Source organism: Callospermophilus lateralis, unplaced genomic scaffold (genome assembly GCF_048772815.1).
Source record: "Callospermophilus lateralis isolate mCalLat2 unplaced genomic scaffold, mCalLat2.hap1 Scaffold_43, whole genome shotgun sequence".
NCBI classification, from domain to species: Eukaryota; Metazoa; Chordata; class Mammalia; order Rodentia; family Sciuridae; genus Callospermophilus; species Callospermophilus lateralis.
In genome coordinates, this window is record NW_027514380.1 from 12660471 (window position 1) to 12676428 (window position 15958).

Below are 15958 nucleotides of genomic sequence, written 5' to 3' on the forward strand. Positions count from 1 at the left end.
GACTGTGAAATGAGGACTAAAAAGCCATCAACCAAAATAAACTTTTCTTCCTCTAATTGTTCTTGTCAGGTACTTTGGTCATAGGTACAAAAAGTACACCAACAAATTTTGAATCTGAAGTTCTTGTTTCACTGAAGGATTATTCAAATACTACATATAAATTTAATCAAGAGTTTCTGTTATTGTAAAATCCCTCTGCTTATAAAGGACATGTATCCTTGAGGAAAAGAAGAAGCTTATTATTTGAAGATAGTTTAGTGAAATAGAATAGCCATGTGAAAGAATTTTTAAAATATTTTTTTTAGTTATACATTGACACAGTATCTTTGTTTTTATTTTTACATGGTGTGGAGGATTGAACCCAGAGCCTCGCATGTGCAAGGCAAGCACTCTGCCACTGAGCCAAAACCTTAGCCCATGAAAGTATTTTTTAAAGGAACAAAAAATTATATTATTCCTCATCTTTTTTACAATATGAATTATAATATTTCCATATAATAAGCCAATTGGCATATAATTTAATGGTTTTTTGTATTCCCTAAGTTCAAGAGACTGCCATTTAAAGACCAAAGCATTTGAAAAGAATGTATACACATTTGAACAACCATATGCTGATAATGAACATCTGCATTTCTCCATTTAATTCACAGTGTTAAACCTTAAAAAGTTGCAAAGATATCATCATAATTAATTTATGAACTTGGTTGAGGGTTACATCTTGATTATTTTACATCAATTTTCAATTATGTCCTCACAGTCTCTAAAATTTTCCCTTTGAAATCATGTTAAATTTCTACAATATGATTAATAAGTTATTTAAATATCTTTAGGGCAAAAACTTAAATATATTGAAATTTTTGTGAATGATATTTTTATATAAATTAGCAACAATTTTGTGATTGCAATTTTGTAAACCATCCTCAGTATACCTATAATTTATCAAATCAATATACATGGAAAATGATAAAATTATTTATTGGTTTGGGGAAGTACTATATAATAATTTTCCCCAACAATAAAAAATGGGTAAGAAAATCACATATTTAGTGAAATTCTATATACACCTTTTCTATAATACTTTTGTTCCCTTTAAAAATTTCATATGGATTCAGTAGTTCTATACCCATAAGTCCTGGACAAAATGATACAATATTTGAATGGGAACATCATAAACTGTTCTGTTTATTAACTTATGTGTGGACTCATTTAATTTATACACTGTTGTTGAAATATACATATGTATAACAACCAGACAGTTCATGAAAAGTTAAACATGGGGCCAAAAGAATACCAAGATTCAAAGTGCTAATTTTTCCATTAGCATTTTCTAAAATAAACTAACTATATACCCATTGATGTGGAGATTAAGAAAACAATTGGTGTACCATTGCACAGAATTACTTTATATTGTTTAGATTTTCAATGCATCTTATTGGTAAACGAAGATATATATTTAACAATATTGATCATATATTCAAAGCTAATATTTAGTGAAATGTTAAACACCAAACGGAAATGCTTCTGAATTTTTATAAGGTAAGAAATTTTTGAGAGAAAATACAAATTTTTAAATATTATCTTTCATCATGACAAATTTGCTCTTATAAGTCAAACATGTGATTCCACTTCCCCTTCGCTCGCGCTGCAGCGGCAGCTGCCTCCAGGCCCCGCGCCACCTCCGGAGTCCATGGCCGGAACGCGCTGGGTACTCGGGGCGCTGCTCCGGGGCTGCGGCTCTAACTGCAGCAGTTGCGGGCGCACCGGCGCCGCCTGTTTGCCCTTTTATTCCGCCGCTGGCTCCTTCCCCTCGGGCGTTTCGGGCCGCCGCCGCCTGCTGCTGTTACTCGGGGCCGCTGCGGCCGCCGCCTCTCAGACGCGGGGCCTTCAGATCGGGCCTGCGCCTGCAGGGAGGCTGGCGGGCCCTCCACCTGCGGCCACCTCAGCGGCGGTGCGCGCTCCTCTGCTACCGCAGCCGCGGGCTCTGCGAGGAGCTACAGCCAGGAGTCCAAAACTCCCTACCTGGAGGACCTTCCACCACTTCCTGAGTATGAATTGGTCCCATCCAAGTTAGGAGAGGAGATAGATGATGTTTATCTCATTCGAGCTCAAGGATTGCCTTGGTCATGTACTGTGGAAGATGTGCTTAACTTTTTCTCAGACTGCAGAATCCGCAAAAATGAGAATGGAATACATTTCCTTTTAAATAGAGATGGGAAACGAAGGGGTGATGCCTTAATTGAAATGGAGTCAGAGCAGGATGTGCAGAAAGCCTTAGAAAAGCACCGCATGTACATGGGTCAGCGATATGTGGAAGTATATGAGATAAATAATGAAGATGTGGATGCCTTAATGAAGAGCCTACAGGTCAAGTCGTCACCTGTGGTGAATGATGGTGTAGTTCGTTTAAGAGGACTTCCTTATAGTTGCAATGAGAAAGATACGTGGACTTCTTTGCAGGACTGAATATAGTGGACATTACTTTTTTAATGGACTATAGAGGGAGAAGAAAAACAGGGGAAGCATATGTGCAGTTTGAAGAACCAGAAATGGCCAACCAAGCCTTGTTGAAACACAGGGAAGAAATTGGTAACCGGTATATAGAGATATTTCCAAGCAGAAGGAATGAAGTTCGAACCCATGTTGGCTCTCATAAGGGAAAGAAAATGGCATCTTCTCCTACTGCTAAGTATATAACTGAGCCAGAAATGGTCTTTGAAGAACATGAAGTAAATGAGGACATTCGTCCCATGACAGGTTTTGAAAGTGAGAAGGGGATAGAATTGCCTAAGGAGATGTCAGAAAAGCTTCCAGAAGCTGTTGATTTTGGAACTACGCCTTCATTGCATTTTGTCCACATGAGAGGATTACCTTTTCAAGCTAATGCCCAAGACATTATAAATTTTTTTGCTCCCCTGAAGCCTGTGAGAATCACCATGGAATACAGTTCCAATGGAAAGGCTACTGGAGAAGCTGATGTGCACTTCGATACCCATGAGGATGCTGTTGCAGCTATGCTCAAGGATAGGTCCCATGTTCAGCATAGGTATATTGAACTGTTCCTGAATTCATGTCCAAAAGGAAAATAAGACTTCCAGGGACTCCAGATAGTAAGGATGAAGCAAGAAGCATTTCATTTGCACATCTTTCTTGGACATGGGCTATAAAGTTCCTGTTTATTGGCAGAAACTGCTAGAGAATGGATTTTGGGTTTGGGTTAATGCTTCTAAGAAAAATTCATAGTGAACTATTGAGAAGGAGAAAGATTAAATTTGGTATTATGAAATAAACTACAAATCTTAAATTTTTGTTTAAACTGTTCAGGATCTGATTAAGAAAATTTGATTAATTCTTTATTTTATATAATTAAGCAGTTTGTTTTTATAGAGGATATGTTACGCATTGTAAAGACTACATATTTTTATTCAGTAATATCTTTAAAAAATCTTTTTCTCATTTAAAAAATAATCTGTTCAAAGTTTTGATTTTGCCTATGAATTGAGAGCTCTGATGTAAAGCTTCTTATGGATGAAATAATGTTTTATTGTAACCAAACACTCACCAAAGCAAGGAAAGGTTTCAGACCTTTAAACCACTATGGTGTGGCAGATAGTTTTAATTTTAGCTATATTTGATTATTTAGATAGGGGTAGTGATTAAAATAAATAAATACCAGAGGTTAGTGAGTATAAATGACAATTTGGCAGTTTTATGTCTTTAGAAATGTTTTGCCTTTCTAAACCTTGTGGTTAAAGGCATTTAACATTGGTGCCTGTCTGTTTAGGGGGAAGTCTAGTCTCAACTTAAAAGTTGATCCCTGCCCCCTCTTTTTTTTTGGGGGGGGGGTTTGGGTTTTGGGTAAACCTTAAGGGTGTTTTTAGTCTTGAAACTGTAAAGTGATATGTCACAATAGTCCAGACTTATAAGGACATTAATGGCTTCACTTGATTTAAACCAGCTCTGGACAGGAAAAAAAAATCTGTCTCCTCATTTGTTTTTCAGTGCAGTAGCACATCCCATATTTTAGAACAAGTAGGGGTGCCTTGCTTTAAATAAAAATAGCATTTAATGTATAATTGTGTGAAGGGTTTATGGATAAAGCTACATCTGCCACATTGTGGCAGTACCTTCTGCTTTAATATTAAACAGCTTATTATTTAAATATTGGACAAAATGGCTGGCTTCAAAATGTAGTCATTAATAAACTAACTTTATGTGCACCTGTGTAGGAGAATCAAAAGTTCTGTATACTTTCTTTGCCTTGTTCCTGTTCTCAGGGTGACAGCTGCCACCAGGAGACGCAGTTATAGTTCTTAAAATTGAATTTTCCCAGATTTCAGAGAGGTGATATCTGGAAGAGAGATGATGTTTTCTCTCAATATATAACCATCTTTGATTACCAGCTAAGATACAAAAATCACTGTACTGTAAGCAGTCAATAAATGGAGGCTCACTTTAGGCTGAAGATTACCTAAGAGTATTTATTATTGGAGTATGTGAGTCAGTTGCTTATATATTTTATTACAGCAATTCCTGGTATATTAATGTAAGAAGAAATGATTAATTTTCAGTTGTATTTAAAAAAAATTCTCCTGTAAGTACATGACTTAATCTAACAGATGTACTACTCAGATGGAAATGTTTTCATATGTGGTTGAATGTGCCAAGTTGTGAGAACTGGTGTCCCTACTTATGTCATATGTTCAGGGTCTGAACAGTCCCATTCATAATTGGTATCTAATTTTCTTTAAAAAATACCTGTAGAGTCTATTGGGATTGGGTGTAGTGAGGAATTCATTCATTTGTACTTTGTCTTCAGCTAATGAGTTTCATTTGCACTTTTTTGGGAAAAGAATGAGCACAAGAGCATTAAAATACTGTGTGATGGGTAAACTTGAAGGAATATGTCTTCATGCTTCACTAAAGACTGAGTTCTCAGTACAAAACAGGTTCATTTATTGTACTTATTAGTTTTTGTTCATAATTTAGGCTAGTGAGTGTGTGATTGATTGATAAGGCAAATGTAGTTATTAGGAGAGGAAGAGATCCACATAACAGAATAAAAGTCTTATTCATTCACAGGAAAAAAAAAAGTCAAACATGTCTTCTACACATTCTACCATACTATTTTATCTTTGCCATATGTCACATGTTGAAATGCAAAGAATGTGAGTTTTTGTATTTGTTTCATACCTGAAGAAATCCATGTATTGACTTTCACATATTAATAATAAACATAATTCTAAATGCTTACTAATTTATATATACCCATTGGGAATAAAACATATTCTTATATAAATCCAATTATTTTATTTTAACTAACATGAAAATAGTCTTTTTTATTATAAAACCCTGATGTTTATACTAATGTTTATAAAATACTGATTTTTTCAGAGTCCCCATCCTGCATTTAGTAGAGGACACTTTTGTCTGAAGTCGTGTTTCTTTCTTCTTGTTTTCTATCCCCATGTGAAAAGACATGATTTTATTAATCTTTTTCACTTCATATCACATTCTTACATACACAGTGCTTGGCACATAATTATACATATAAAAAATATCTGATAGATTCATGTATATTTCACCCCCCAAAGAGTTGATTGATCTTGCATTTGTAACAGAATATATATATTAAGTGTTGTTTGTTTAAAAAATGCTAAGAAATTTTAAGAAAGGAACATAATAGAGAAAAAGTAACAAGTACATTAAGGATAAGAGCAGGCTAGCAATGTAGTATTTAGACTTGTGTAAGAGAAAAGATACAGAAGTATTATGAAGGGAAAAGTAATTTTTGAACCTGAAGTAAAATTGAAAATTTGTATTATGAATATATTAGACCAACAATATCTCTATAACATATAAAATTTGTTATGCATGGAATAAAATACAAAACCACACATGATGACTTTGATGAGATGGTAAGACTCTAAGAAAATCTCTCATTGATTTCTGTTGTTATTTAAACTTTATTAGTAATCCATCACTTTTAAATTCAGCCTCACACAAAGATTTAGAACATGGAGAAATATAACCAAGTTTTTTTTGTTTTCCCAGAATATAACTTGAGTGTCTTACAGTCCAATTCCCAAAAAAGTCCTTATTTCCTTTTGAAAAGTCATAAGCACAGTCTACATCTCCATCATAATTCTGGTTTTTTTGAGCTCCCACTAGGATTACTCAGCTACACTTTTGAGTTTTCTAAAGCTTTTCCAGCTTGCATCTTTAAACTATTAAATTTTCTCCACAAACAAGCTCCAAAGATTTCTGAATCACATGGTCATGTTAATTATAGCAATGATCCCACTTCTCAGTACCAATTTCTGTTAGTCAACTTTTGTGTCACTGTGATTCAATTTCCCCAAAGGAACACATTTAAGGAGGAAAACTTTATTTGGGGATCATGGTTTCAGAGGTCTCAGATGGCCAACTTCATTGCTTTAACTCAAGGTGAAGCAGTACATTATGGTTAAAAGGCCCAGAAGAGAGAAGCTGCTCAGCTCATGGTGGAGTCAGGAAACAGAGAAGGAAGAGAGGAGAGAGAGAAAGAGAGAGAGGCGGAGAGAGAGAGAGAGAGGGATATGGAAAGAGGTCAAGATAGAGAAGTTTTCAGAAAAAATCAGTGGACTTTTGATGAGTTTCTTTCTTCTAACAAGTCACAATGCTAATATTTTATAGAATAATTATCATGTATTTAAAATATTAATATTTGATAAAGAAATTATATAAGGAGGACAACTTTTAGACTATGTAATTTTTTTAATATGTTAGTTTCAAATTAGTTGTCAACTGCCTACCTAAATGGAACATAAGCAAAAACTAGAAATCAGAAATAATTGAGAGTAGCTATAAGAAGAAATGATGTGTGCCTCTCATGGGAATACCCAGATTGATGAATTTTCTAATTCTGCTTATTTTTCCTATTTCTTCCATGCTCACTTTGGGTTGTGAGTAATAAATATTTTATTAGTTTGTCTTTTTGAAGGGAGAAATAACACAATATCTCTACCTACCTATTTAAACAAAGAAATATTATTTAGAGAGAATCTGTTTTTCAGGTACAAAAATGCAATTAGGTAGGTAGAATAAGTTATAGTGTTCTAAAGTGTAGTAGGATCAATGTGGTTACCATTATTTTTCAGCTCTGGAGATTGAACTCTGGACATTGCACGTACTAGTTAAGCATTCTAACATTGAGCAACATCCCCAGCCCTCGTTGACAACAATTCATTATATTTCAAAATAGTTGGGAAAAAAGAAGTTTTAATGTTCCAAATACACAAAATATTAAATATTTGAGGTTATGGGTATGGTAATTATCCTAATTTGATTATTGCATATTATATACATGTATTGAAATATCATAGTACTACACTCCATAAATATGTATGATTATTACATATCAATTACAAAAAACTAATATATTTTCATGTTAAAACTTACTGAAAGACACTAAAAAGAGAATATTTTTAAGTAACAGTATAGGTTGATAATACTACATAATGTAGAGTTTTATAAAAAAAATCAATGTTTTACTTTTTAATTGCATTCAAGGCTATTCCTAGGTGACACTTTTTGTTCACTAAAGGCAAGCTATGTTCTTATTTCCAATGCTGTGAAAGTACATTAATATAAGAACATTATTACTGTATAATGACATCCCCTTTGGACAATAAATTGCCCACACAAAGGAGGATGTAACTAATCTTATATAACTAATCTTACTTAGAAATGCAATTTTTTTAATGACACTCATTAAGATGTCCAAATGATGCAGTCATTGAAAACCATTTACCACAATGAAATTAATCATAGTAAAAATGAATGTCCCAATATAAAACATTATTCTTTTATAGATTTATATGGCCATGAAAATCAGCATGGTACATGAATTAATTATGGACGTTTAGACTGAGACAGCTATAGTGTGTGTACCAGTTCTGAGAACTCATATGGTTTCAGTAAATTCAGTTAAGTTTTCAGTGCTTCAGCCTCCCCTTTTATTTAATGGTGATGTTATTCACCGTGGTGACAAGACTAAAGGAAATACTGCAAGTGACCATGGTTTGGAAATAATTAACTATTACATAAATGACGTTTGTTGATTTTGCTTAAGAATTTAGACTATAGTGGACAGGGTAAAAACTTTGAAATATCTTCCATTTCCATTAAGCATCTATACGCATCTAACTTTCATTTTATATTTTAAAACATATTTTCCCCAGTGCAATTTATTTCAAATGGCTGCCACAGAACTGACTCTCATCTGTACCATGGAATATGTTACAGTACTCCTCAGGAATTTTTATAGCCTTCCTCCCTGGCCTATCTTCTCATATGGTCTACAAATCCCTTTCCCACTCTAATGTTCACATCTAGGCACCTCAAGCAGCAGCTTTGCTTAGTTCCAGATCCAATGCAAGACAATCCTGTCCTGCTTTTGAGTATTTTTTATCTTACGTATGACTTGCAAAGAAGTCTGCTATCTTCTATTTAGGTTTTCAAATATCAATGTGATAAGTGTTAACTTCAAGAAACTACTGGCTCTAAATTTTCCTTCCAACCATTGGTTGTGATGATGGTGTACATGGAGTGGAGGTGGGTGGATGGAGGTGGCAAGATGCAACTGATGCCATTTCAGCACAGATCCCTTCAGTCCTTTGAACAAGAGCTGCTTCTTAATCTCTATTTTGTGTTGATTACAAGCCATGGGATAAGGTTTTAGTATTTGAAAATTTTCCACTATTCACATTCAGATTTATTGGTTCTGTCTCCTTTCAATAAATTCTGTATGTTTTATGGGTTTTTCCATGTTTTTAATTTGACACAATCTATATTATCATACATGAAGTGAAATTACTAAGGACAACAATATAATTATATTATGTTTTAAGTTCATTCTGCCTCTCTCTATTTTTGATTTAGTTGACATACTTAATATATTTTTATATCATTAATTTATTTATTAGGGCTGCCATTTTATCTTTTTCTGCTGTGCAATCATTGGTTTTGATTCTGTTTCTTGCTTTATGATGTATTACTTGAATATTGATTAAAATTCGATTTTGGTATATTTGTAACATCTTTAAGTGTTTCTCTAGATCTAGCTTTAATATTTCTTGTCCTTAATCTTATATTATATATGCATAATATTAAATTCAAATGATATGACATTTTATCTCTTCAAATGAAGTGTAAAAATCTTATCTTCTTTTATGTACATTTACTTCCACTGTTAATAACATGTTTTAATTAATATCTATGTATTAATTAATATGTCAGATGATATTGTTATTTTTGTTTCAATCATCAAATATAATTTAGAATACTAATTAAGAGAAGGTGATGTAATGTGTTTACACACACATCTGTTTTCTATTATTTGTTCTTAATGTTCTGAGATTATTTCTGTCATTTCTTTTCTCGTTTGAAATCTGCTTTCAACCATTCATTTAGAATAGCTCTGTTGCTGACGATTTTATTACTGTTATAATTATTAGTTTTCAGTCAACTAAATTGACTTTGACATTAGTTTTTGACTTTAGTTTTTGAGATATATTTTATTTTAAATAGAATTCTGGGATGGTTATTCTTTTCTCTTACTCCTTAAAAAATATTGTTAAGGAGGCCGCGCCGGCAGCTCGGCCTGATAAGAGGGACCATCTAACTGGAGCCAGAGCTGCTGCTGCAGGAGGCCTGTGAGAACGTGGATGCAGCACAGAGCTACCGGCGCAAGCTGGGCCACGGGCTGCAGGGTCTGCGGGAGGCGCAGAGGCAGATCAAAGACAGTGCATCACAGACAAGGGATGTCCTCAAACAGCATTTTAATGATTTAAAGGGAACTCTTGGGAAGCTACTCGATGAACTATTGGTGACCCTTTTGCAAGAGGTAGACACCATTGAACAGGAGACCATTAAACCACTAGATGACTGCCAGAAGCTCATGGAACATGGAGTTAACACTGCAGAGGACTTATTCCGAGAAGGTGAGATAGCCATTCTTGGTGGCATAGAAGAACAGAATGAGAAACTTTGGAGCTTTACCAAAAAGGCCTCACACATTCAGTTGGACAGCTTACCAGGAGTGCCTTTACTGCTTGATGTGCCTTGTTTATCTGCTCAGTTGGATGATTCAATTATTAACATAGTGAAAGATCACATTTTAAACCATGGAACAGTAGCCTTTCGCCCACCAGTGCAGATAGAAGAACTAATAGAGAAACCTGGAGGCATCATAGTTCAATGGTGTAAGGTGGATGACGACTTCACAGCCCAAGATTACAGGCTTCAGTTCTGTAAATGCTCTTCAAATCATTTTGAAGATGTTTATGTAGGTTCTGAAACTGAATTCATAGTATTGCACATAGACCCCAATGTTGATTATCAGTTCAGAGTCTGTGCCCGAGGAGACGGCTGACAGGAGTGGAGCCCGTGGAGCGTCCCCCAAATAGGTCATTCTACATTGGTGCCTCATGAGTGGACAACTGGCTTTGAGGAATACAGTCTGAGCAGTCGAAGAAATATAGCACTCAGGAATGATTCTGAATCCTCAGGTGTTCTCTACTCCAGCGCTCCAACCTATATTTGTGGGCAGACATTAACATTCAGAGTTGAAACTGTGAGACAGCCAGACAGAAGAGATAGTATTGGAGTATGTGCAGAGAAGCAGAATGGATATGACTCTCTGCAGCGCGATCAAGCTGTATGCATTAGTACCAATGGTGCAGTTTTTGTAAATGGAAAAGAAATGACTAATCAATTGCCTGCCATTACCTCTGGATCCACTGTCACACTTGACATCGAAGCTGTGACTCTAGGAACTACCAATAAGAATGAAGGCAGGAACTTCAAGCTCCAAGTAACTATTAGCTCAAATAACAGAGAAGTGGTTTTTGATTGGTTACTTGATCAGTCTTGTGGTTCTCTTTACTTTGGATGCTCATTTTTTTTATCCTGTATGGAAAGTATTAGTTTTTAGAGTTTTGGATGCTTGGCATTGATTTACTGTATCTGCCTCATCCCAGTTTAGTTAACTTTTGTTGTTGTTGTTGTTTAAAGTTAAATTAATCTTTCAGGCCATTGGAAATGAAAAGTGTCTACTGACAACATTTTTAACAATAAGAGAGTTGAATGGTGTGGACAAAACCATTATTCAGTCAATTTTGGTTTTAGCACATTATTAATAACAATAGAAAATTACAATAAAATCAAATTAGCGTTAAGTGTCTGGGAAGATAACAAAAAGTCCTGTACCCTTCCATTGTACATCTTAAAGTTGGTTGGTTTAATGTAACATTTTATTAAAACTCTTTCAGTATTCAAGACCATTGTAGAACTTTATAACAACAGGAGTAGACCAGAAAAGAAGCCAGAGTTCTGTAAAATTCATTCACTTGTTTTTTCCACACGAGTGCATTGACTGTTTGCTGTATGTTCAAGAATTTGAAAGCAGTGTTAGCGTTTATCCCATTTTCATTAATCTTTAAGTCTAAAAAGCTTTATGATTTTTTTTTTACAATGCCTGAGTCAGTGTCTGTAATAGGCAAGTATTGTCTTTTGTTCTTGTAGTTTGATTCAAGATAGGATATAAGATGCAGGGTGCAATGGCTCATATCTGTAATTTCAGCAAATCAAGAGGCTGAGGCAGAGGGATCACAAGTTGAGGTCAGCCTCAATAACTTAGTGAGACCCTGTTTCAAAATAAAAAGGGTTGGGGATGTGGCTCAGTTGTACAGGGCCCTGGGTTCAATCCCTAGTATTGATTAAAAAATAAATAAATAAGAGAGAGAGAGGGAGAGAGATAGGATAGAGGATTTTGTACAGGGTGAAACTACTTATGGAAGTAGTAAATGCAGCAGTGTTAGTCATTTCACAAGTACATTATATGTACATGTGTGCCTTCAGGATCAATGATATGCATATTGCTATTTGTAGTTACAAGCTCTAGTCCAGTTAATGTCAGTTTGATAAATGGTCTGTTAGTGGGCCAAAGAAATATAGGGTAAATGCTTGACCGATTTTTTAAACTTAAATTTGTGTAAGATATTTATTTGAGGAACTTAATATGTAAAAAATAATAGCCATAACTTGATATAGCAGCTTACAGATTTTTTAATGTGAAAAGTATTTTTTTTTTCATTTTTATCAGTAATAGAAAAATGGAAAAGCAAGCTTGATATTTTTGTAAGATAATTTATTTGGGGGCTCATGTTCCCTGTTAGACAATCGTGACCAATTTTCTCCTTGCCTTTTTATGTATAAGTGCCTTTCACATGTTTAGTGACTGTAAAGAGGTTCCAGAATGTAGATGCCTTGCCCAGCCATCTGAAACAAAATAGAAAGCTCAAATTAAAAAAAAAAATATTGTTAAACTTTTTTTGACTTTTATGGTTTCTGATGGGAAACCTACTTGGCATTCTTAATGGTTTTCCCACATGCATGAGGTATCATTTTTCTATTGCTACATTGAGATATTTTCTTTGTCTTTATTTTTTAGAAACTTGACTATGGTGTGTTTTCTTGTGGATTTATTTAAATTGATCCTGCTTGGAGTTCAAGCAGCTTAGTGGGTTTGTGTCCTTTATCAATTTTGGAAGTTTTTACCTGCTATTCTTCTGAGTGCTTTCTCCTTTCTGAGTCTCTGCTGACATATTTTTGAGATCTTTTGTTACAGCCCTACAGGATCCTGAGGCTCTGTTCATTATTTTTAAAATCTATTTTCTCTTTATTTCTCAGATTTTTAAATTGTTATTCTGTATTCCAATTTAGTGTTCTGTACACTCTGCTAGCTATATTTGATTTTACTTTATATTTTTTATCTTTTTCCAAGGACAGTTTCTTTGTTAAATATCATATTTTCATGTCTTTCAAATGTATACATAATTGCTTGCTGGAAGTTTTTATAATGGCTAAATTTAAATCTTTTTCAGATAATTCTCTCATCTTTTTTTAGTGTTGGTATGAGCATGTATTTTTGTCTTTTTTTTTAATTCAAATGGAGATTATTCTGTTTGGGCATGTTGTATATAATTTTAGCTTATTTTCTTTGGCCATTGTAAAATTCGAGATGGCAGAGTTACCCCCACTGACACAGTGGAAGTACTGTCTTTATTATTCTCAGACACACTTTGTGAGTTCCAGTTTGCCAACAGAGTTCTCCTGATCTCTCTCCTTGGTCAGGAGATGGAGAATACTTCATCCTTGCCCACTATGTGTTTTCCAGTAATGGGATGATGATTGTGTTTCACATAACCTTTCATGGCAGTGGTAACAGTCCTGACTGTTTCTTAGGCCTCCTCTGACCTCTCTCAACAGGAAATGATGACTGTTATCTTGTTGTTCTTAATGAAGTAGAAGCCATGGCACTGTGAGAAGGATGGACCTGGCTTTATGACAATGAACTGCTGGCTGTTTCCATGGCTATTCCTGCCATAACCCTGTCAGGATTGTAGGACATCTTTTCAAGTCTGGTAAGTATAGAAGTCCAGAGCCCCACTCACCCTTTCCTGACATTGGGGGGATGAGACAACAGCTTGGTTTTACTCTCTTGGTTTTGCTGGATAATTATCTGGAAAAATTTGATCTGCTAGACTGAGCTTTTCCTGCTCTTTTGCATAAAGATTATGTAATTTAATCAGGGCTATTTTTTTGTACCAACTGTTTTTTCCAGGACACTAACTTTTTCAGCTCCATGTACAGGACACACAAAGCAAAAATAAAACTTACTGAACATACCATTGAGTGTATGAAAAGGCTTATCTGCCTCATTTTTCCTCCATCTTTCAAAGTCTCCTAACATTATCTTATATATAAAGCCCAGGAAGATATACAAAAAAATAAGAAAATTCACATTTACTTCAATTTTTTTTGGAATCAGACATCTGCTTGAGTCATTTAAATATATAAAATTTGATATAAAATTTAACAAATGTGACAACATATCATATCAAACCCAAAGCAGTGAAATTGATTGCCTCTCTACATCTCAGGAGCATCTAATAACAGAGAGCTTCAAAAAATAGTAAAGATTATTTTTCCCTATAACTATCCTAATTTAACATTTAAGATAAAGAGCACTACAGATGACTGTCGACTTCTGGTAAAGCCAGTTATCACTACACAGATTCCAATACAACACAGGAAATTCCTTTTTTCTATTTTGTCTTTTTGTTCTTCTCACACTCTTTTTTATATAATATGAATACCTGATTAATCAACACTTTAAGAAAGCTATTTATCTTGCAATCCTGGGTCCAAATAAGAAGGCATATAAATCTAACCTCTGGTGTCTCTTACTCTATAGAAAATGGGCATTCCCAGACAGAGGGATTTATGTTCTGTTGGTAAACTCCAGCCAAGCTGGTTTGTTTGGTCAGACTCTGGAAGCACAGCACATAGGGTAATGCTGTCAGAGCAATGTTAGTTCTAGACAGCTGTTAGCTCTCCTTCTGTGGTTTAATCAGTGTTGTTATGCAAACTATCCTAATTTGCAAGTTACCTAAAGTGAACATATTTAAGATTATTATAATAATAAATAAAAGTATGTCTGTTTGGACCACATAGCAAGTTACATGCTCAGTAAATTGTAGATATTACATATTAAAAGCATTTTCAAAGATTTTTAAGTTGGAACTTGATTGTGTGTGGGGGTGTGTGTGGCTGTGGTAAATGAAGGACCTGATACTCATTGAAACTCTTTGAAAAGAGAAAAAAATAACAGATTAGAAAGTAACATCTCTCCATACTGAAAGTTTATTTAGATACATGGGTTAAATATTTTCCAATGTTAATCTCAAAGAGTTAAGAGTAAAATAGTGTTACCAGAGACTGGAGAGAATAGGGGTGAGGTGGGGGGAAGTTAAATAAACAGTTCTTAGTTAGAAGCAAGAGGTTCTGGTGTGTCATGGTACAATAGGGTGACTATAGATAAAAGAACATACTGCATATTTCAAGAAACCCAGAAAAAGAAATTTTGAATGTTTCTACCAAAAAAAATTATTTAAAGAGTGCACAAGAGTGTGGCTCAGTGGTAGAGCGCTCACCTAGCACATGCGAGACCCTGGGTTTGATCCTCAGCACCACATAAAAATAAATAAATAGAGATATTGTGTCCAACTAAAAAATAAATAAATATTTTTTTTAAAAAGAGTGCACAATGTTTTGTATCGAAATATCACATAATATCCAATCAATATGCACCAAATTTTTGTGTAAATTATATTTTTAAATGAAAGCCTAATTCATTTTGATGTAATATTTTTATAATTCGATATAACACTTATTTATTTAATTATCACCTAAGTGTTCAACAAAGAGATAGTCAGCTTTGCTTTTAATTCTCATAATACTGTGAAGCAATTATTTACTTTACATTTTCAGATAAAAAGTGAGGCACAACATAGTCTTTACAAAACCATAATGAATAAATCAATCACTTACTATTGAGAAAATGCACATCTAGATTTCTAATAATGCATACACATATACACTTATATACATGAAATACTGAGGTTGAGCAGAAACAAAGGACAAACCTACTCAGTTTACAAAGCTTTAATTTTTATGTTTTGAAGAAGTACATCAATCTTCTAACTATGAACTAAGTTTTTTTGAAAAACAACTGTTTTCAAAAATTTAAATTGTACATGTTATAAGCATAAAATATACCAAATTTTCTTTATTAAATATTCAAGTAGAGAAAGTCTTATCCAATAAAAAATAATAGTCCTTGTTTCCTCTACCATTTTGAGTGAAGACGAATTCATGTTTTAATGGCATTATTCCATGGCCTTATAATATAACCTCTTTTCAATGCATGCTCTTTCAACCTTCATTATAAACTTGAAAATTAATAATTTGGTTTTGTTTCACTTAAACTTTAAATATGCTTTCTACCATTCATTTTATTTTTTCTCTCTCTTTCCCTACATTTTCCTCCTTTGCCTTTATGCTTTTCATCTAATCT

General features: G+C 34.1%; 2 pseudogenes; both read left to right on the forward strand.

Annotated features, from left to right (window-relative positions):
* Positions 1-1687: 1687 nt before the first annotated feature.
* Positions 1688-3324, forward strand: LOC143388999 (G-rich sequence factor 1 pseudogene; annotated as a pseudogene).
* A 5248-nt stretch (positions 3325-8572) lies between these two features.
* LOC143389084 (cytokine receptor-like factor 3 pseudogene) lies at positions 8573-10994 on the forward strand (annotated as a pseudogene).
* Positions 10995-15958: the final 4964 nt, after the last annotated feature.